General features: G+C 36.5%; 1 protein-coding gene across 1 annotated transcript in view; it reads right to left on the bottom strand.

Annotated features, from left to right (window-relative positions):
• The window catches only part of PPM1L (protein phosphatase, Mg2+/Mn2+ dependent 1L), a 1339716-nt gene that overhangs the window by 1158873 nt on the left and 157122 nt on the right, over positions 1-23721 (bottom strand). The window lies entirely within an intron of this gene.

Below are 23721 nucleotides of genomic sequence, written 5' to 3' on the forward strand. Positions count from 1 at the left end.
CCTGCCACAGACCTGAGAAATGGGGAAAACAATTTTCTTGTAAGCTATCCCAAAGGTAATATTTTAGATATTATTTTGAGAAGTCTCTTTGTGAGACTGAGCATTCAGTATTCTATCTTGGGCCTGACAACAAGAATGACAATTTTCCACATCATAAACAAAATTCCTATCCAAACAGTACAGTTTTATTTTTTATTATCTGCCACTGAGCATGCTTTTTTAGCTTAATTCTTAGGTTTCTTTGTCTCTTCAGTTTGTTACAAAATCCTATTGCTTGGTATTTATTGTATGTTTTGTTTCTTACTATGGATCTAATTACTCTGCTTCATAGTATGTTATGTTCATTACTGTAAACTCATTTACTCTTGTATGTTTTAATTATTTGTACTTGTGGAGTTTTTCTCCCTGGGCCTCCACTGAAAAAGGACCTGTGTCCAGTCAGAATTTCCCGGTAAACAAAGGTAAATAAATAAATAATAAATAAATCAATCATCTGCCTTGCTGTGGTAAGTAGGGAATAGTGATTCTCTTAGATTTGGTCAGAAATATTGTGAAGCTTAGTTTAGATATTGTTTTTCTTTATTTGTCTAAATCTGTCCTTAAATGCTATTTTAAATATTTCCTGTGATTTGAACTCTGATGTCACTGTGAATAAATACTTAGCATTGTCTTTCTCTTTTATTATTTATTATTAAATATATTTAAACCTTTCATCGTGGCTGATCTTTTTAGAGATACTTAAGTTTTGAGAGTATTTGCATGTTTATTTGGTGACACTGTGGGGGCTACTCCTAATAGCCTTGCTCTTGGTCAAACTACCATTTGTATTAAAAAAGTCTGACAAATTGCTGCTTCACAGGTAAACGCCCCTGCTCAGAGAAATATAAAAAATTTTGTAAAACAACCAAGTACTGAGCAGGAGTGAGAGTGAGAAAATAACAGAAGATAACAATCCAAGATGTAAAATCCACGTAGTTTATTGCAGACAAGAACAAACGGATAAGCGCTTTCACTGTATCAGCTTCTTCAGATCCATGAAACAAACCTCCTAACACAAACTAGTTATATATTAAAAGCACACTGAGACAATTAAATAATTAACCTATCAAGAAGATGATCCAACACAAACCTCTATTTAAAGGCATAGCAAACTGCAAAGAACAGAAAAAGAACAGAAAAAAAGCTCACTACAAGAATATAAATGCATAAAATAACTTAAAACATCCGTAAAATGACTTTAAACACTCCATAGAATATATAAAAGATTTTCCAAAACACATAAACTAATACATGAAAAAATTTTATATATAAATACATAAAAAACTTTGAGACATAAGGACATAATGTAGGCATACGCATATAAGTAATTACAAATAGTCACTTTACATGCCTGCGCTGCCTTAGGCTAGGTTTTATGGATGCCCTTTCATTTAAACACAGTCCCCTATCAGCCCTTAAAAGTGTTATCCAGTCACTCTCTTTTCCTTCAGTGTATATCCTAACATCACCACACCTCTGATTTGGGGTGATGACCTCTAACACTCTAAACAAAAACTTGTGGTCATGACCATGTGTGACCACGTGTTTAGCTAAAGCATTATGCAACGTACCCTTCCTAATGTGGTAATTATGCTCTCTCATCCTATCTCTGAGTGGGCGGTTGGTCTTACCCACATAGAAAGAGGAACACAACTGACACACTGCCAAATAGACGACATGTATGGTCATACAATTCGCCTCCACTTTAGTATAAAAACTCTTCTCAAATCAGGATGAAAAAACTCCACATTGCTGTCTATAAAAGGGCAAAAGTTGCAGTGACCACAGGGTCTGGTACATCCTACCTTTTTAGGATGTCTATCATGTCTTGGATAGCACAACATCCTTTTCAAGTTGTTCTTATTCCTAAAAAGAAAACGTGGAGCTTCATCTACTATCTGCCTAAGGTCATCATCGACCTGCAGGACACCCCAAAACTTACTGACAATCTCCCTGATTTCAAACTGATCTGATGAAAAAGTTGTGGAGAACTTAACACAACAATCAATCTTTTTATCCCCAGCAACACTAGGATATATGGGTCCAAAATAAGGACTGGCTACAGTCATACGTAGATTGTGTACTTCATCCAGATGGTGGTTGACCTCGTTCACATTATACCCCCTTTCTGTTAACCTCCTTGTCAGGTTATCTAATTCATTGGTAAACCCTATATCCATAGGGTTTAACCTTGAGGCCCTAATTGCCTGTCCTTTCATAATATTCCTAAATATGAATGGTGGATGCATGCTCGTTCTCATAAGTAATGAGTTACAGTGACAGGTCTTACAAAAAACCCCTGTGCTGATAATATCATCTGATAACCTTTCAACAAACAGATCCAAAAATTCAATCTTATGCTCAGAGAAATGCATAGTAAACTTGAGGAAGGTAGTTAGATTGTTCATCATTGTATACATAGATTGCAACTGTGCCAATGTCCCTTTCCATAAAACAAAAAGGTCATCCACAAACCGCCGATAAAATACTACATGCTCCCTGAACAATGTTTGACAAAACAACACATGTTCCTCCCAATGGGCTAGAAATATGTTAGCGTAGCTGTTCGCACAAGGTGTGCCCATGGCTACGCATCACATTGCCTGTAAATAACATCTCTGAACATAAATAAGTTATTTTCAAGAACCAGTTCTAGAAAGTGTGTTATCAAGTCAATCTTAACATCCAAGTAGTCACTATGCTCCTTTAAATATTCTGAAACATAGGTAAGTCCTAGCCCATTCGGTATAACTGTAAAAGGGACTGCACATCAAAGGTTACAAATATACAGTCCGCCACAGTTCCTTGTTGTTTAATACATTCATAGAGGTCTATTAAGAACTGCTTAGAGTCTCGTAATACAAAAGTATTATTATTCAAAACTTGTCTTAAATGTTTTTCTATAAAGACAGATAGATGCTCAGTTACCCACCCATGACCAGAAACAATTGGTCTCATGGGTGGGTCTTTAGGGTCTTTATGTATCTTGGGTAGCCCATGTATCACAGGAATAACAGGCGCCCTGATGCAAAGGTATTCATATAACTCCTTCCCTATTGAATTATTCTTAAAAATATCCAAAAGTGTATAGCCAACATACCTAATAATGTCATTAACATCATCCACTGTAATCACTTCATAAAACTTATCAAGCAACATCATTTCCATGGTTGTGTTATAATGCGAAGTATCCATAACAACAATCCTACCACCCTTGTCTGCTGGCCTTATAATGATGGTGGAGTCATCTTGTAATTTCTTTAAGCTTAACCTCTCCTTATAGGTAAGGTTATCAGACCTCATAGGTCTCCTATCTCTCTTGCTGTCATAAAAGCTATATATATAGAGATAGGATGAGAGAGCATAATTACCACAATAGGAAGGGTACGTTGCATAATACTTTAGCTAAACACGTGGTCATGCATGGTCATGACCACAAGTTTTTGTTTAGAGTGTTAGAGGTCATCACCCCAAATCAGAGGGGTTGTGATGTTAGGATATACACTGAAGGAAAAGAGAGTGACTGGATAACACTTTTAAGGGCTGATAGGGGACTGGGTTTAAATGAAAGGGCATCCATAAAACCTAGCCTAAGGCAGCGCAGGCATGTAAAGTGACTATTTGTAATTACTTATATGCATGCCTACATTATGTCCTTATGTCTCAAAGTTTGTTATGTATTTATATATAAAATTTTTCATGTATTAGTTTATGTGTTTTGGAAAATCTTTTATATATTCTATGGAGTGTTTAAAGTCATTTTACGGATGTTTTAAATTATTTTATGCATTTATATTCTTGTAGTGAGCTTTTTTCCTGTTCTTTTTCTGTTTTTTGCAGTTTGCTATGCCTTTAAATAGAGGTTTGTGTTGGATCATCTTCTTGATAGGTTAATTATTTAATTGTCTCAGTGTGCTTTTAATATATAACTAGTTTGTGTTAGGAAGTTTGTTTCATGGATCTGAAGAAGCTGATACAGTGAAAGCGCTTATCTGTTTGTTCTTGTCTGCAATAAACTATGTGGATTTTACATCTTGGATTGTTATCTTCTGTTATTTTCTCACTCTCACTCCTGCTCAGTACTTGGTTGTTTTACAAAATTTTTTATATTTCTCTGAGCAGGGGCGTCTACCTGTGAAGCAGCAATTTGTCAGACTTTTTTATTTGCACTTTTGTTTTGCTGCTGTCAGGAGTGAGTTTATTGCTGGATCATGGCCAATATTGAGTTGGATTATACTCCTAGAGGTGAAGACCATAGGAAAGAGGCACTTCAGTCGAGGTTTCAACAATATTTAAAAGGTACTGTCAACGCTTCCTGGTATTTTGAGAGTGTTGCTGTATCTGATGATGTCACAGAGGCGACGGTGAACACTGAGAAGCTGCACAGGCTTCTTGACGCTATGGAGAAGGACTTTATGAAGTTAAAATGTTTCCAAATGCAACGATTACATTTCCAGTTCTGTTTGGATAGGAATATTATTCCCAGAGGGCTTCATGTGTTTACGATGCCAAGTCAGGGGAGAGAGTATCCAGATTTGCTTGCACAGTGGCAACGTTTGAATATCGAGGTAAGCAGGAAATATCTGCAGCTCCTCATTGACTTTTTTCGTCCAGAGGAAGCTAAGTTAACTGACAGTATTAATATGACACAACAAGCGCTCTTTGGTGAATTCCCTAGTGAAGTAGTACAACCACTCTTCGAGAATGTATTGGACAGTGTGTTAGCATTTGAATGTAAACTACTTCAACAGAAAAGGCATAAGGCTACTAGGGACATTACGGATTTTAAACTGGGCCATGTGTTTATGTGGCCCAGAAATGGTAATAATACCGTTACTCCCTCTACTGTTTATACAAATAGGAGGCATGGTTCTGATAAGTTTGACCATGACCCTATTACTAAGGACAATAATAATGTGAACATTAATGTAAATACTAGGACTTTGGAAGCTGAACTTGTTGGTACTGTGACTAAATGTAATAATGTTGTTAATACAGAGTTTCATAGGTCTGAAGTTTGTATAGAGAACACTGCAGGAAAAGATGTTGGTGGTCCCCTGATTAGAGGGGAATCACTTGTCAATGAAGCCTTTGTGCATGATTATAATGATTCTAATGATGTCATACATATTATACATCCTAGTATGCAGCCAGGCACTAATCTATATCCTGAAGTGCGCATTAATAAGGATAAACCCACATCTTTGGCTGGCAAATCTGAAGTTGTGGTGAGACCAAAGATAAGGGCAGAGCAAGTAGATTCAAGTAGTAATATTAGCCCTAATTTGTCTTTTCCTCTACCTACATGCCTGGAGAAAGTACCATGGAGGTCACGCTCCATGAGTCGAGGCAGACAGAAAAGAAAGTCTTCAGGGGAACCCTTATCCCATCAGACCCTGAAAAAGATGTGGACCAACAAACATTAGTTCACAATATATCTCAAGTGATACTTAGTATTGACGACATTAGGCTGTTGAGTAAAGTGTTGAATTTTATTCCAAAGACACAGGGTAGGTTAACAGATACTATTACAGACCTTAAATTGTTTTGCAGAAATGTTATGTTAAAATATATGTTTAAGGGTTCCAGTAATGAATCAGCTGATAATAGGGAGTTCATATTTAAGAATTTGAGTGAGTTTGTGCCCACCAATCATCCTTTGGTTGAGGCTTTCTTAAAATTAATGGAAGATGAATTATATAGCTTTTACAACAGCAAGAGAGATAGGAGACCTATGAGGTCTGATAACCTTACCTATAAGGAGAGGTTAAGCTTAAAGAAATTACAAGATGACTCCACCATCATTATAAGGCCAGCAGACAAGGGTGGTAGGATTGTTGTTATGGATACTTCGCATTATAACACAACCATGGAAATGATGTTGCTTGATAAGTTTTATGAAGTGATTACAGTGGATGATGTTAATGACATTATTAGGTATGTTGGCTATACACTTCTGAATATTTTTAAGAGTAATTTAATAGGGAAGGAGTTATATGAATACCTTTGCATCAGGGTGCCTGTTATTCCTGTGATACATGGGCTACCCAAGATACATAAAGACCCTAAAGACCCACCCATGAGACCAATTGTTTCTGGTCATGGGTGGGTAACTGAGCATCTATCTGTCTTTATAGAAAAACATTTAAGACAAGTTTTGAATAATAATACTTTTGTATTACGAGACTCTAAGCAGTTCTTAATAGACCTCTATGAATGTATTAAACAACAAGGAACTGTGGCGGACTGTATATTTGTAACCTTTGATGTGCAGTCCCTTTTACAGTTATACCGAATGGGCTAGGACTTACCTATGTTTCAGAATATTTAAAGGAGCATAGTGACTACTTGGATGTTAAGATTGACTTGATAACACACTTTCTAGAACTGGTTCTTGAAAATAACTTATTTATGTTCAGAGATGTTATTTACAGGCAATGTGATGGCGTAGCCATGGGCACACCTTGTGCGAACAGCTAAGCTAACATATTTCTAGCCCATTGGGAGGAACATGTGTTGTTTTGTCAAACATTGTTCAGGGAGCATGTAGTATTTTATCAGCGGTTTGTGGATGACCTTTTGTTTTATGGAAAGGGACATTGGCACAGTTGCAATCTATGTATACAATGATGAACAATCTAACCACCTTCCTCAAGTTTACTATGCATTTCTCTGAGCATAAGATTGAATTTTTGGATCTGTTTGTTGAAAGGTTACCAGATGATATTATCAACACAGGGGGTTTTCGTAAGACCTGTCACTGTAACTCATTACTTATGAGAACGAGCATGCATCCACCGTTCATATTTAGGAATATTATGAAAGGACAGGCAATTAGGGCCTCAAGGTTAAACCCTATGGATATAGGGTTTACCAATGAATTAGATAACCTGACAAGGAGGTTAACAGAAAGGGGGTATAATGTGAACGAGGTCAACCACCATCTGGATGAAGTACACAATCTACGTTTGACTGCAGCCAGTCCTTATTTTGGACCCATTTATCCTAGTGTTGCTGGGGATGAAAAGATTGACTGTTGTGTTAAGTTCTCCACAACTTTTTCATCAGATCAGTTTGAAATCAGGGAGATTGTCAGTAAGTTTTGGGGTGTCCTGCAGGTCGATGATGATGACCTTAGGCAGATAGTAGGTGAAGCTCCACGTTTTCTTTTTAGGAATAAGAACAACTTGAAAAGGATGTTGTGCTATCCAAGACATGATAGACATCCTAAAAAGGTAGGATGTACCAGACCCTGTGGTCACTGCAACTTTTGCCCTTTTATAGACAGCAATGTGGAGTTTTTTCATCCTGATTTGAGAAGAGTTTTTTATACTAAAGTGGAGGCAAATTGTATGACCGTACATGTCGTCTATTTGGCAGTGTGTCAGTTGTGTTCCTCTTTCTATGGGTAAGACCAACCGCCTCAGAGATAGGATGAGAGAGCATAATTACCACATTAGGAAGGGTACGTTGCATAATGCTTTAGCTAAACACGTGGTCATGCATGGTCATGACCACAAGTTTTTGTTTAGAGTGTTAGAGGTCATCACCCCAAATCAGAGGGGTGGTGATGTTAGGATATACACTGAAGGAAAAGAGAGTGACTGGATAACACTTTTAAGGGCTGATAGGGGACTGGGTTTAAATGAAAGGGCATCCATAAAACCTAGCCTAAGGCAGCGCAGGCATGTAAAGTGACTATTTGTAATTACTTATATTTATATGCCTACATTATGTCCTTATGTCTCAAAGTTTTTTATGTATTTATATATAAAATTTTTTCATGTATTAGTTTATGTGTTTTGGAAAATCTTTTATATATTCTATGGAGTGTTTAAAGTCATTTTACGGATGTTTTAAGTTATTTTATGCATTTATATTCTTGTAGTGAGCTTTTTTCTGTTCTTTTTCTGTTCTTTGCAGTTTGCTATGCCTTTAAATAGAGGTTTGTGTTGGATCATCTTCTTGATAGGTTAATTATTTAATTGTCTCAGTGTGCTTTTAATATATAACTAGTTTGTGTTAGGAGGTTTGTTTCATGGATCTGAAGAAGCTGATACAGTGAAAGCGCTTATCCGTTTGTTCTTGTCTGCAATAAACTACGTGGATTTTACATCTTGGATTGTTATCTTCTGTTATTTTCTCACTCTCACTCCTGCTCAGTACTTGATTGTTTTACCATTTGTATTAATTATAATTTCACTCAGTAAAATTGGACACCCTTTGTTAAGGTCCTTAAAGTAGCTGATGGCAGTGATAACTACCTTATAGTCTGGGCAACAGGAAGCATAGCTAGTAAACATGTGCCAACCTTTCCCAGGTGTGTGTGTGTGTGTGTGTGTGTGTGTGTGTGTGTGTGTGTGTGTGTGTGTGTGTGTGTGTGTGTGTGTGTGTGTGTGTGTGTTTGTGTGTGAGTGCCTGTGTGTGTGTGCAAATCAGATCTCAAAGAGTGTGTGTCAGCTACTTGGCCAGGGACACAAAGCACTGGTTGGACAGAGAGAGTGTTGGACAACTTGGCTTGGAACCCTGGCTAAGGACTCAACTCTATAGCTGTGCCAGTGGGCAGTCTGATTAGGGATCTGCAGAAAGAGAGAGGAACCAGCCCTGACTGACCGTGTTCCCTGTGTACTCTTAACGAAAAGTGTGCTCGATTGTACTTGATGCAGAGAGCTGCATCTGGAGCTGCTGGGTGTATACCTGTTATCCTCCCAGTGAATGTTCCCCATAGGTGCCAGTGGTGAGGAATGAGGCTCCTTGATTACTATCCCAGAGGTGGACTCAGACTCCTCCTGCCCCCTACTGCAAATACTCAGCACAAGGGCCTCCCTATCATAGCACGGCTTCATCATGTTAACATGGTACAATTTGTGCCCCTGCCTCCTGCCTAACAGTTCTGCCATGTAGTTAACATCAATGACCTTCCTTACCCCCTTGACGGGTCCCTCCCAAGCTGTCTGCAGTTTATTGTGTCTGACAGGAATGTGAACCATAACCTGCTGTCCACAGCATAATCTCTGGCTCGAGCATTCCTGTCATACCAGACCTTTTTCTGCTGTTGGGCTTCTGCCAAGCTCTCCTAGGCCAAGCCCATGAGTTCCCTGACCCTTGTCCTGAGGTTTAGGACATATGCCACAACAGACTTCTTGTTGGATTCCCACTTATCACAAATCAAATCTAGAGATCCACTCACCCTATGCCTACACAGCAACTCAAAGGGTGAAAAATCTGTGGATTCCTGGGGTACCTGTCTGTAAGAGAACAACATATGGGGCAAATATTTGTCCCACTCCCTCTTAAACTGGTCTGCAAATGCCTGCAACATGGTCTTAAGTCTAGAGTTTAACCTCTTCACAAGACCATTAGTCTGGGGGTGGTAGGGGGTAGTCTTTAAGTGCTTCATCCCACAGCACTCCAATAGGAGCCAGGGGTGAGGACTGAGGCTCCTTGATTACTGACCCAGAGGTGGAGGGGTATCACAAATGGTCTCAAAGAGATATACAAGTATTAAAAATGCAGAGTGCAAATACCTATGCTACAGATGACACATTTGGAAAGAAACGAGCATGTGAATTTGATAAAGAAAGGATTTCAGGATGGATATCCAGTGGAATATCTGGGACAAAGGGAAAGAGGACTACTTATATTTATTGCAAGATATGCTCCAATAGTGATAGAAGAGATTGCAAAAGAAGCTCCAATAGTGATAGAAGAGGGGAAAACGATAATAATGGAAGATTTGTTGCACTAAGGGACTCCTGACAAAGGAGGAGAATTACGCTAGCATGTATTTATATTCCACCTAAAACTTCTATAATGGAGCTCAAGAAAATTCTAGGAGAAATAATTAGCTTTCAGCAGGGAATATTACTAATTAGTGGGGACTAGAATTTGATTTGCAGCAGTGAGGATGTATATGGGGGGGGGGGGCTCAGAAGGGAAAACATAACAAAAGAGGGTAGATTTTTGAAGAAACTTATGAAAATAATTGGCATGCAAGATCTGAATTCAGTAGCAGGAGTTCAGAGGGAATTCAGATATTATTCCATAATGTACTAAAACCAGGCTAGACTAGACAGAACTTATATTCCACAAAAACATGGGCATTTAATTGAAAGTTTTGATACACATCCAATAAGTATTTCAGATCATGTGCCAATAATGACTGAAATAAAAATTCCGGGTAATGAAATAAAAATGAGACATTGGTGCTTTCCTACCATTAGGGAAGACAGAAATGTATTCTGAAAAATATAGCTAGGGAGTGAGGTAAAATTAAAGTGGAGTTTAAATATAGGATGGAAATGAAAGAGAGACATGGTTAAGAAGTAATAAGAATTATTTAGAGGGACTGACAAAGGTTAACATATTTCAGAAGTTGCATGACTGTGAGGCCTGAACACTGTAGTCGAATTTATGATGGTAGACTGTTGAGATAATTTGAGGATTCTGTTGGTTCTACATTGGCTCTGTTATGTAAAATATATGCTAAAAACAAGACAGAGCTCAGTAACAAAGTGAAGAGTTCATACATCATTTGTAGTTAAAAGAGAAATCAGATGCAATAGTGATGCTAAGATCTTTATGTTCCTTGGCCTCTTCTAGTAATATGCCTGTGAAATAGATGAAACAATTTTTGAATCATACTTGAGAAATATATAATTTTGCACTTATCCAGGCTAATGTTTAGTCCAGCATCCTGTGCACACTTACAAATCAGACACAAATAAGCCATAATATCATTGGCATCAGATTTATTTTGTGTTATAAAACCAATTTTACAATCATCTGTAAATTTTTAGACCCAAAATTTGGTATTCATTGGAATACCACAAAAAACAAGAAAAAGATTGAACAGCACTGGGCCCAGAATCAATCCTTGGAGAACACTAGATGTCACAGTGAGAAAATCTGAATGAACTTTACATATCTTAATACAATCCTGTCTGTCAGGTAACCAATTCATGACCCATCTAATGAAATAATTAATGTTAGATTCAAGTAAATGTTTTTGAATGGAATGGCAGACAGTCAAACACTATGGCAAGGTCCAAAAAGATCACACCTGGGATAAACCTATATCCAAGGCCATTGTTATTTGATCATAAAAGCATGCTAAGTTACTCATGGTAGATGTTTGCCTAATAAAATCATGTTGGTCAATATCCTTTACTGTTAATCTAAAGCCTGAGTTATGTATGAATTATTGTAGACATCTGTCGAAGCACTTACTGACCAGAGATGTCAGACTTATGGGCCTATAATTGCTAATGATATCTTTCCTGTCCTTTTTATGTATAGAGGTAATGGAAGATAGTTTCCTATTATGAAGTACAATGCTGATTTTTAGCAATTTATTAAAAACAAATCATAAAATGGGTATATGAGCCTCATTTATCTCTAGTAAAGAGGCACTAGCTATATTATCATGACCTATAGATGACATTTTCTTAAATTTGGTGACTGTATTCCTAATAATAGAATTTGAGAAAAAAGAGGACTAGGACCTAAGACAGTTATCTGATCTATAATAGGAGCATGAAAATCAAGATCCTGACTTATAGCAGAATAATATTTATTAAATTCACCAACTAAAATATAAGAATCAGTTAATATTACATCATTATTCAAAATAATGTCAATAGAAGATGCCCTTGTATCCAACAAATTAATATATTTGTAAAATGCTTTTTTTGTTTGTGGACTTAACTAATTACTTTGTCATAGTTAATCCTGACTGATTTTATTTCTGATTTTAATTTTTTACAACTGAATTAAATGTTTTTTTCTTATTTCCATTAGCAGGAAACCTTGACAGAGTTTTGTAGTGTCTTTTTTCTTTTTATACAACCTCATAATGGACTTATTCCACAATGTAGGAAACAAATTGTTAACATTTTCTTTATGGACATAATCATTAAAACAGCTACTCAATTGCTTCTCCAAGGTAGAGTACCCAAACTGATACTCCGAGAGATTTAATAGATAAGATCAGTATGTGTTAGACATTTGAGTAAAAGCATTTACAATAACGTCTGATATACAGTATAAGTTTTACCATGAAAGGATCTACTTACATTTAGTTCTACCTGAAACTCTTAAATTCTGTATCTTATTTGGAATATTAGTCAGAATTATATCTAAAATATTATTACCTCATGTAGTACTAGTATCCAGTTATGTTAGTCTGAAAAATGAAATAATGTTAACAAATTCTCTCAAAAGTTGACACTGAGTTCTACTTTATCCCACATCAGTTAAAGTCACCCAAAAGCAAAACAATTTACTTATTCTCAAAACAATTTGCTAAATTTATCAAGTAATCCCAATGCTCAGTACAAGACATACGTGGAGTACAATAGCTTAAAACTATGAAAACATTATTATTTTGATTAGGATACAAAAGTTTGATAAGAATAGTTTCATAAAGAATTACAACTTCTACATTACATGATGACAAACTTTTATGGACCTATAAAGACCCTCTACCACTATTAAAATTTACCCTTAGGCATTCATATTGGATAAATTCTTTTAAATGATAACAAGTTGAGTTCCATGATTCATTGATAGTAATAATCTGAAAAATGTCCTTAGCTAGTAGGCCACTAAGTTTGTCAGATGTGTTACTCAAGCTTCTTGCATTGCAAAGTAGACATTTTAGAGTTCTATCAGTCTGCCACTTTTATTAGGTTTGGTGTTTCATTGAATAAAAAATGTTACTCTTTTCCTTAATTTTACTAGCCATGTGAGTTGCAACAAACAGATTAAGGTGTAACCCATCCCTAACAAACATTGTCCAGTCATAAATACATTCTTCCAGTAAGTAATATGCTTGAAGTTATTAAAAAAAATGAGTTAGTGTTAACTGTATTAGTCAATTTTTAAAGTTATTTGCTTTAGTGAATAAGGTTAGTCCACAAAGCTGATGGTATGATTTTGCTAAGGACATAGTCTGCATTAAACTTTCTAGATACTCTATTATATCTAGAATAGCATTTTTCATATTATTAAGAGGGGTATGTCTCAAATCATTAGTTCCTGAATGAAGAACAAGTATGTCATATTTAGTTTTTTTCTGACATCAGTTTTGGTGGGAGTCTAGGTTTATTAGTCAGCCTCAAACCCACTGGGTCTGATACTGTGTGAATGTTCTTGGACAAACCACAGAGTCAACCAGCCACTGGTTTTATAATTGAGGCTCCCAGAATTAAAACTTCATTGCCTGTATTACTTAATTTACTAGGTGGGGTAAACTCACTAAAACTGACTGAATTATCCTGAGTAACCACTTTCTTCCTTTCTGTGACATGAATGTCACAAACATTTACATCAGGGACGTTACCACCTGAGAACGTACTACAAGCTGAAGTTTCATTTGTGTCACAAAGTGTTGACTGGGTCTCTTCTATTCCAGTTTTATTGGAAGTTAGATTGTCAGCTTTTTAACTAGTGGATAAAATTTGGTGATCATGATCAGGTGACAATATATTAACACAATTACTGTGATTGACAACAACTTGAGGGTACAGGCAGGTATGATCTTCTGCTGCGTTAGTGTTACATAATGAGGAATCCAGTATGCCTTCAATTGTAGACATTCCATTTAAACTAACCTGATTGTATTTTAAGTCACTGTTAAATAAATCCAAATGATCTTGGACAACAATAGAATACTAGGCAAAGAAGTCAGTTTATTGTTACTTGTAACTAGCCTGTTTATGCTAGTTTCATCTTTATCCAAATTACTAATAATGCTGTCACAATCTTCAGATTTGAACTCTTCTGTGGGTAGATCGCTATATACGGTGTCTTTGCTTTTATTTAATAAAGAGAAAAAATCTGCAGGTCATCGCCTCCTGCAGTTAACTTAACACTCGATGGGCAAACGTTTTATACTTATTTTTATTAGTTTGCGGCCAAGACCTTTTCTTTCTTTTTCTAGGCATATCATTTTCTAGTAAAAATTGTAAGTAGTAGGAAGTTGTTCTGTAGAATTGCTCTGTTTTAACAGTTTAATAATTCAACATGGTTCTTTTGTGGGTGTAAATAATTTTCACCTAACCAGTCTATCAGAGAGTGAGGAAAATGCTTTGCTAAAATGGCAAGAACAAAATTGTGTGTCACTGATAATTTTAAATTTTACTATATCAGACAGCTCATACAACTTTGTACAAATGAGGCAGAGGCCATCTTGAGTATCCCTAAAGTATGTACCATAGTACTTACATTCAAATATGTATTTGTTTTTAGTAAGTCTATAAAAAGATAAGCATTTAAAGAATCCATGAATCCATTACAAAGCTCTTAAAGTTCAAATCTGCAACCAGTAACAAATACCGTGCATGAACTAATATGACACTTTCCTCATGACAACCGCTCTCACCAATGTAAAATGTCTACAGTGTCCTAATAAAATGATGAATCCAAAATAATATGGGTGAATAAGTAGTACATCTATGTATAAACAAGTTATATGCAGAATTAAAATAAATAGATAGTCAAATACTCAATTACTCAATCACTGAAGCACATCTGCTTATCAAGTGCAGTTTTTAAACCATTTACAACTCTAAAATACAGGCTGTCAAGCCAGTCAATCCCAGGAAGCAACCAAACACAGAGAAGAAAAGTATGTGTTCTAAAGGTCTTAAAAAGACATGGGAAATGACACAGATTAAAAACAAACAAAAATAAAAGCATACTTGTCAATAATTAGACCAAACAGCTCACAGGGCTGTAGAAATAATTCAAGGCTAACCACTTGTAGATTGCAGTATTTAAAGTGCTTACAGCCTTGAAATATACGCTGTAGAGTAAATTAATCCCAGGATGCAACCAACCACAAAGAAGAAAAATATGTGTTCCCCAGGTGTTGAAAAAGACAAATTAGTAATAAACAAAAATGAAACAGACTTCTCAGTAATCAGACCAAACTGCTGACAGGACTGAAGAAATAGTACAAGGCTAGCAAAACACTTGTAAAGTGTCATGACTAACAGATGAGCAAAGTAAGCAACTGGAATAAAATAGGACACAGAAAGTGTGGTGTGAATGTTAAAGGAAGAAAACAGAATAAAAAAGAAAAACATTTGTAAAACAGTTTCTTAAGGTGCTGCTAGCCAACTTAGACATGCTAACACACTTCAGTTTGACTCTTTGGGCCGACTGACACTTTTATGGTTAATATGGCTGCTTAATAAGCATGTGACCAACCAACAGACCAAGTGCTAGTTTTGAAGAGAAAAAGGGAAACCATTTTTTTTTCTGGTGTGCAGGCTGACAGTTGGAGCTAATGATGGCAGCAGTGATTTCCATTTCTCTACAAAGATTTATAGATGGAAGTATTGCAAATGAATAGTGCCAACAGTAAGACATGAAAGAAGTGCTAGTCAGCAATGGTATTTTTGGAATTTCTCTCTTTGAGGAACAGAATGCAATGCAAGATGCATGAAAATCACAGTTAGCTGGGGGATCCAGCGTGGACAAATGCTTAACTAACTGACATAACTCTCAGCTGTTACTAATTTGGCAGAATGACCCTGATTTTGTCTCATATTTTGCCCTGTGTCCAATAAACATTTTGATTTTTCTGAAGATGTATTACACATAGTCAATAATGTCAATTTTTTCTGAAAGTGCATGCTGATAAAAACACATTGGTGTATTACCTTTCTAAGCAAATATTGCTTATAGCATTCAAAGCAAATCAGTCAAAATTTCAGAAATTATGCCTAGTTTTGGGTTCGTCCACCATTATTTTTGGCATTTGTCCCCAATTCTAGAGCAAAGAAGTTGAGAGCTATGCTGATTGATTTAATGCTAAGAGTGCTGACCAAGAACAAGTCAGAATATCTGCATAATCTGTTTCAAAATAGATTTAATATTTTATCCTCGTGTGTGTGTGTGTGTGTGTGTGTGTGTGTGTGTGTGTGTGTGTGTATATATATATATATATATATATATATATACACACACACACACACACACACACACACACACACACACACACTACATATTTAACATAAAACACTTAAGTGAAACTGTTAGACTAATACTATGAAGAGTCAATAGATATGGATACAGTAGTACCCCTACAGGTTCTATAGATTTCTGTCCGACAGACTTTGTAGATAATGTGGTGTCAGAGGAAAAATATAACTTTCAGTAGCAACACGAAAAAATATAACTTTCAGTAGCAGTGTTGACAGCAACACACCAGGCTACTACACTTCAGCAGCTGTGATTCAAGTGACCAAGCAACAGGCAGCAATCCACATGCAATCACATATGTGTATATATATATATATATATATATATATATATATATATGTGTGTGTGTGTGTGTGTCTGATAATTTATGTGTATATATGTATATAAACCAATATAAGGGGAAAGAAATATGACACAGGCAATATGTTCCTGTTTCAAAGTTTCTTTAAGCAGATCTGCAGCACTAAGCTAACTGATAGAAGCAAAGTTCTACAAAGATGCAAATATTTTTTTTTGGGGGGGGGTGTTGTGATAGACGTAAAAAATATGGAGAACTTGCAAAATGGGAATAATATATTTTTAAGTGACCTCAGTGTTTAGCAGGAGTAGGGAGGTTTATAAAAGCCCCCAAGGTTACAGTCTTGGGGTTAGTTTATTTACAGTTGAGGGTCTGCAGAGGGGGTTTATGCAAGTCCATTAAAACTTTTTTTGAGTGCTGTTACCTTCACAGAATTGCTGTTGTTGTTGTCTTTTGGCTTTTCTCAGTAAGGGGTCGCCACAGCGGAACTCCGGTCTGCTAATGATTGGCAGTAGATTTTCACGAACGCCGAGGTGCCAGCTCGACATTCAACCTTCAACGAAGGCACGCCCATTTACGCATGTCTTTCGAACGCCCACCCAACCGCGGAGAGGACATGCAGACTCCACACAGAATTGCTGTTACTCAATGAAATATTTAGTTATGGATTCTACATTCTGCACGGTTTGTTACAGGCCAGCAAACTCAAGGTTACTATCAATAATAATCACCTAAATGTATATACAGCTGGATGCTTTCAGATTCTAACAAAACAAAACGGTTTTGAAAATCCCATTTTGTGTTTAGGCAGAGTCTACAACAAGAATTCTGTGAGCTAAAAGGTTTTTACCACATTCCAGTACTTTACATAATACTCAAATGAAAGCTATTAAAATGCAACTCACACATTTCTGCAATTCAGAACTATAATTAGTTTATTCATTTGCAATGCTAAAATTCACTAGAAAAAAAACAACTTCAAGCAAGTAAACAACTTTCCCAAAGGATAAAAAATTTGCAAATACCCTCTAACTTTACTCAGACAATCATCAAGCAGTCGTGAATACGTAAAAGAGCAGGTGTTTCTTCTGGTACAAAATCATAAGCAATCAGATCATTTAGTGATTACATTCAACAGTCTGGGTATGTTTCAATATCTAAAGGAGCATGTCAATTTTTTCATGCATTTACAAAAGGATATATAGTTACTAAATGGCAGTATAATAATCAGCTATGAAAAGATTAGTACTTGGTATTACAGTGATAACACTTTTAGTGCCTTATTTATACTGCACATCTCAGAATGCTTCATTCTCAGCAAAGGCCTTACTCTGTATAGCGAAAGTATAGCAGTAGTGTACAAGAGCTGTCTTGTACCAGCACAGTATATAACATAAGCAGTTACTGACCTTGTATTCAAAAAAGCATGTTGAATATGAATGAGTCAAATCATAGGTGTTCGTAATCTCTACTAATACATAAATCACCATTCCTTTACTTAATTGAGAAAATGGCCACAGATACATTAACGACCACATACAAACCACCAGTACACATAAGGGACCCCAGTTTACTTTTTCCTGTAAAATATGACACAATCAGTGTTGCACCCTGTACAAGTTATTCATACTGCTTCACCATATGCTATACATTATCTAATAATTTTTCAGGTGGAGGTTGTGAAGTGAGTCAGAAATGGAGTGATACAAAAAATTGCAGCTACTTTATTTCATGTATTTTATTTAATTTTATTTCATTTAAATATGTTAACCCTTTGCGGGTGACTTTGGATGAGGAGGTGGAACCAAATTTCACCCTGAAACATTGATCAGAAAGCAAAATGATGAACCATTTGGTTGCATTGCTGCTGATTCCATAGTTAAATAGGGCGGCACTGGGGGGGGGGGGGGTCAACTGTGTCAAAATCTGTAGTGAGATGTATGAAAATGGTATATGTTAAAATGGCCTTCATCCACAAGTAAGTATGTCATCAGTAAGGGTCCAGATGGCTGTGACTGTACTACAGTTTGCTCAGAACCCATGATGATTAAAGCAGAGGAGTTGTTGCTCAAAAATGTAGGAAGAAAATTGATTGTAGGCTATTTACGCAACTTTTCCTAGTGTAGGAAGTATAGATATGAGCCTAAAGTCAGAGCTGAAGAGTAGATTTTTGGTCTTAGGAAGTGGTTTTATTACATAGCCCTTACAGAATTTGGGTAAACCTTTTTACAGAAAGAGAGGAAGAGTGTATACTTCAATGGGTGGCATATATGTTCAGAACAGGCTTTTATAAACCACGGGTGAAGGTCATTGATCTTGGGGGCTGTCATCTGGAATCTTGTTAATTATCTTTTCAATGTCTTTTACTTTAATTCATCTAAAGTCAACTGGTGGTAAGATTCTGGAGTATTTCACTCAGGATGTCAACTAAGGGTGTACCTAGGAATTACTTGACATTAGAAAGCTCTTTGAAGATAGAGAGCCATTTTGAATAGTATAGAAGTTGCTGTGAGTAAAGTTATTAGTTTTCCTTCCAATTATTTGGTTAACCTGTGCCCAGATTTTTTTTGGTTTGTTGTACAGATTGGTTTGATGGTTTGGGGGGTATGTGTCTCCTAATGCTTTTTTGGCTAGGTTTCAAGGGTTAACACATCTTTCTTGGGTTCCAAAGTATTGCACTATTTCCAGGTTTCACCTCTTTGTTTTAGCAGTGACTTAAATCTCCTTAGTTAGTCATCTGTTTTTGGTTTGGTTTTCAAGATGGGAGATAAGGGGGTGTGAAGTTGGGAGTTAAGGGGGATGTGAAGATGGGAGATAAGGAAGAAGAACATTTTGTATCAGGGCTTGGAGGGTAGCAGTTAGGGCATCTGCCGTTATGCCTGGGTCTTGTGTGGGCAAGAATGGTGACCATTTATGTTGCGAAAGTGTGGCTTGCAGTTTGGTAAAGCTGCTTCTACCTAGATTACAGAATGAAAGCTTTTGAACTGCAAAGAGTACAGTGCATTTGAGCAGTGGCTAGGTCCTGCAGACTGATGCCCCTCAAACTAAACAGCTCATTAACCATTTAACTACCAGTAAATGCATATGTATGCATGTTTAAATGACTTGAATGAATACTAGCATTGCATCAGGGTCAAATTTCAGTACTAAGTGAAATGCTGGCATTCCACTTTGATACTGACTGACAGCTTGTGCAAGGGGAGCAGCCAACTTCATCCCATCCTAGCTACAGTTCTGTAGGTTGGTGGCCACTTAGTGAAGGGGGACAGTGGTTGTATTTGTAATTTTACCTAGAATATTAATAATAATAAGGATTAAGAGGGAATGGATACTTATTTTGACTTTGGGCCTAGTGGTTTCAGATATAACTTGGAAGAGATCTAGGTCGACAAGCCACTCATGTATGTCATGTTTTCTGAAGAAGAGAATGTTTAATTTGAATCTTTATTATGTGAATAAAAGAACAAGGCAAATAATAATCTACTCTTAAACTACACTTTTAAAGGTTTCCACTGTGTTTACAGAAATCACACTGGTCAGCCAGTGCATTGGTGAACACCGTGTCAGATATACCATTTTTCCAGAACAGCAGCCCTTTAGCTCTCAGACTGTTGTGGAGATTCAGTAAATTTATAGCTGATAAACATAGTAAATGCAATATGAGACATGCAGTCCCTTATCTAATTGGTGTATATGTTCCATTGGAGGGACAACTGACCCTCTCCAATGGATGAAAAATCACTTTTCACCTGAATGTGGAAGTTGCATTGCTTTACTATTCTTCTTTTAATTATGAGAGTAAATAGTGTGGGAAGAAATAGCCAGGGAATTGTTATGGCTAGGCTTGTATAAGCTCTAGGGCCGATAGCCTAGTACCAACCTATTAAACCTATGAGATAGTTGTACCTTTATTATTTAACAAATCACAAAACATTTTAAATTATGTAATATTCAGTAACATTTTCTTTCAGGAAAACAAAAATCAAATTATCTTGCTGGTTTAGAAAACAAATTCACTGCTTAGACATTGTACAAATAAATTATAAAATGTTTTAATTAAATTATGGCTTACAAGACATGCATGCAAGTGGAGGCCTGCAGCAATGAAACAGCAGTCATTCACCAGGGATTTGTAATGAGTTTATCAAGTTGGTGATGGTAATCCTCATTAGCATGAGGCTCACATCATTCACAGACAGACACACACACACACACACACACACACACACACACACACACACACACACACACACACACACACACACACACACACACGGAGAGCATAGAAAGCCCCCCCCCCATGTTATGGAGATAATCATGTCAGCCTCTAGGGGTGGGGGGTAAATCTAATTAGAAATGTCCTCATTCCTCATGTTGTCAGATGTGATTGAGGGCACAAAACACCTCCATGGCTGCCTCGATAATGGCCCCTCCAGGTGGCTGTCCCCTTTGCACAAGCCTCCCTAAGTGGTAGTAGAATGAATGGGCTCAAGAGCAGAAAGAAGGGGCTAATGCCATCCAACATGAAGGCAAAAGTCATCTAAGGAAAATATGCATCACTAATAATATTCACAGAAAAAAAGGTAAAATTGTATAACTGTATTCATCGTAAATCAAAAACTAAAATACCTACCAATCTAGGCTCCAGTAGCGTGAACTATTGAAAGATAACTTTGGTAAAGTTGTATTAGATCTTTCCATCTTGACAAAACGGTTACACTAAGCACTATACACTACAAACAATAAAAAAATCAGTGTTTTAAAACATGCAAAAATCATGATTGCAGCAAGCCTTCCCCATAAAACCAACTTTAAAAAAAACGACTACAACCCATACCTTATTATTAATCAATACCATTTTAAATGAGCAGATATATTTCAAAAACAAATTAATAATAAATACAAACAAATACTTGTTTAACCCTCAAAGAAATGACAATGGTAAAAATCTCCAAACCTTGAAAGAACGAAATAACGTCCCAACAGTACAACCTCCTCTCTCTTAAACAGCAGAGAATATGGGCTGACCAGAGTACAATGACTCACTATGGACACTTACAGATGAGATCCTTCTCAACATGGCTAAAGGAAACCTTTAGGGATCACTCATCACTAACCTTACCAAAGCTTTTGATCTTATTGACCATCTTCTGCTCCTTCTCTCCTTCCAAGACTTTGGAGTTGGCTCCAACACTGTCATCTGGATCCAAGATTTCTTAACAAATAGGTATTTCAAAGTCAAAACTGGTGCACCCCTATCACCTTCAGCACCCTTACCAAAGGAATTCCCCGGGACTCTGTATTCATTCCAGTGTTGTTTTCAATCTTTATTAGCAAACTGCACTCCGACCTCCCTAACCTTACTATGACTCCCTACGCAGATGACATGGTTATTCTTCGATCCAGTCTGTCACATACAACTATTAAAATCCAGCTTCATTCTGGCTTTCACTCCCTTAATTCTTGACTGAACAACCTTAAGCTACCCCTAAACTCCTCCAAAATAAAAAGTATGATATTTGAACCTCATAAGAGTTGAAAAAACTCCTGGAAATCTCATCATCACTGATCTTAAAGGTACCCCAATGGAAACAATCCCATCTTTAAAATACCTAGGTTTATAGCTGCAGCAGTCACTTAACTTCCATGACCAAGATCAATTTTCTTTTGTTCTTATCCAAGGAAATATCTCCCTTCCTCTTCCACACCAGCTAGAGCTGTAGAAGACATCTAGAGTAGCAGCTATTATGTATAACAGACACATATCTCATATATTCCCACATATTCCTTTCTCTCTTTCTCTATCGCTCTCTCTCACATACACATATTCCTCTCACTCTACGTCACACACATACACACACAAATATATACACAGATAACACAAACATGGAAATGTAATGCAAACATATGTCAAAAAAGAAAGTACAAGATGTGACATGCCTTACAAATGTAAAGGTGTTCCAGTCTAATTTCACTTCTTCACATGTAAAAGACTATGCATTTGTCTCTGACATTCTTCAAGTTAGGTAAGGTTTTTTTTTTTTTTGCTTTTGACATGTATAATTTTGTCTATGACAACTTAATTTGCAACAATCTTTCAGGAAAACATAATCCTACTGCCTTGTTAGGGTTTACTACTTAGACATTGGTCTACTTAAATCTGTCCCTCCACAGACTCCTGTTTTTAACAACATGATTCAAGTATAGACAGAAATATACAGCTGTCTGTACTCAATGATGCAGATACGTCGACGACTGGGACACCTTTCCATGAGCATGTCAAGAAACTCTTTACATGGCACTGCATGGTAATTTCTTCACAATAGCTTTGGATGTCAAGTTTTCCAGAAATTTAAGGTACCTTTTACTGCCTACAGTTCAGAATATGAGCTCTCAAAGAAATTGTTCTGAAACAGCCAGGCATCGATGTTCCTCAACAAAACACTCAGAGTAGGCATTATTTTTTAGCATTATGTTCCTGTGTATGTGAGATTTGAAATTATCTTCAGAAGCAATTGTCTGTTTCAGAAGCATACCTCTCAATGGTCCAAAATTTTGCAGAATGTCCAAATTTATTCTTCACATATTTTGGTCTTTTCCTCATAAACTCTGTGATTTTCTGACAAATCATTTAGTAGTGGACTGAAGTCACTAAATAATGACAGCTATTTGACTTTCAGACTTCATATTCTTCAAAAAAAATGTATGCTAATGCAGACCAGTTATTCTATCAACTTCCTAAGTTTACAGGAGCAATATTTAAAATCTGTCTCTGATTTTGGTCCTTTGCCCCCTCCCATTACATTTTGGCTTTGTACAGAATTCTTGAGCTAACAGACTGAGAGGTACATTCAGAACACATATACTCCTTTACTTGTGCAATACAGCAGATAAAGAAATGCAGTCCAAATATTGTTTTATAGTTTAGTCAAAGAAAATTAATGTATTTTAAATATTTTATCTGAGAATATGAAATTTAATATGACATTATCTAGAAAAATCTCAATAACATTAAGCAGTTTATACTTTTTATTTCTTGTTTACTATTTTCCATTCTTTTATTAGATGTTAATTAAAAAATCTAATACTGTGACATGAAATGCATGACTTATGATCTGGCCAAGAATCATCTAGTATGTGTGGATACAAAGGAATGGCTGTCCTGTGTATCAGCCACAGAGCCTGTAGCACTGACATGTGAATAAACAGACAGCAAGGTCTTCAGCGAAGCAGCGACCAGCTTTCTTTCATTTTTACCTATTCTTGTATTCTTGAACATACCATCAAGGGTAACTCTCACAGCAAATCATGATAAGTATGTATGCCCTTGCATGAGAAAAGCAGTACTGGTTTAATACGGACGAACACTAAACCTTAAAAGTGCTGCTCTAGCT

Source organism: Protopterus annectens, chromosome 4.part1, assembly GCF_019279795.1.
Source record: "Protopterus annectens isolate FY-2018-M chromosome 4.part1, PAN1.0, whole genome shotgun sequence".
NCBI classification, from domain to species: Eukaryota; Metazoa; Chordata; order Ceratodontiformes; family Protopteridae; genus Protopterus; species Protopterus annectens.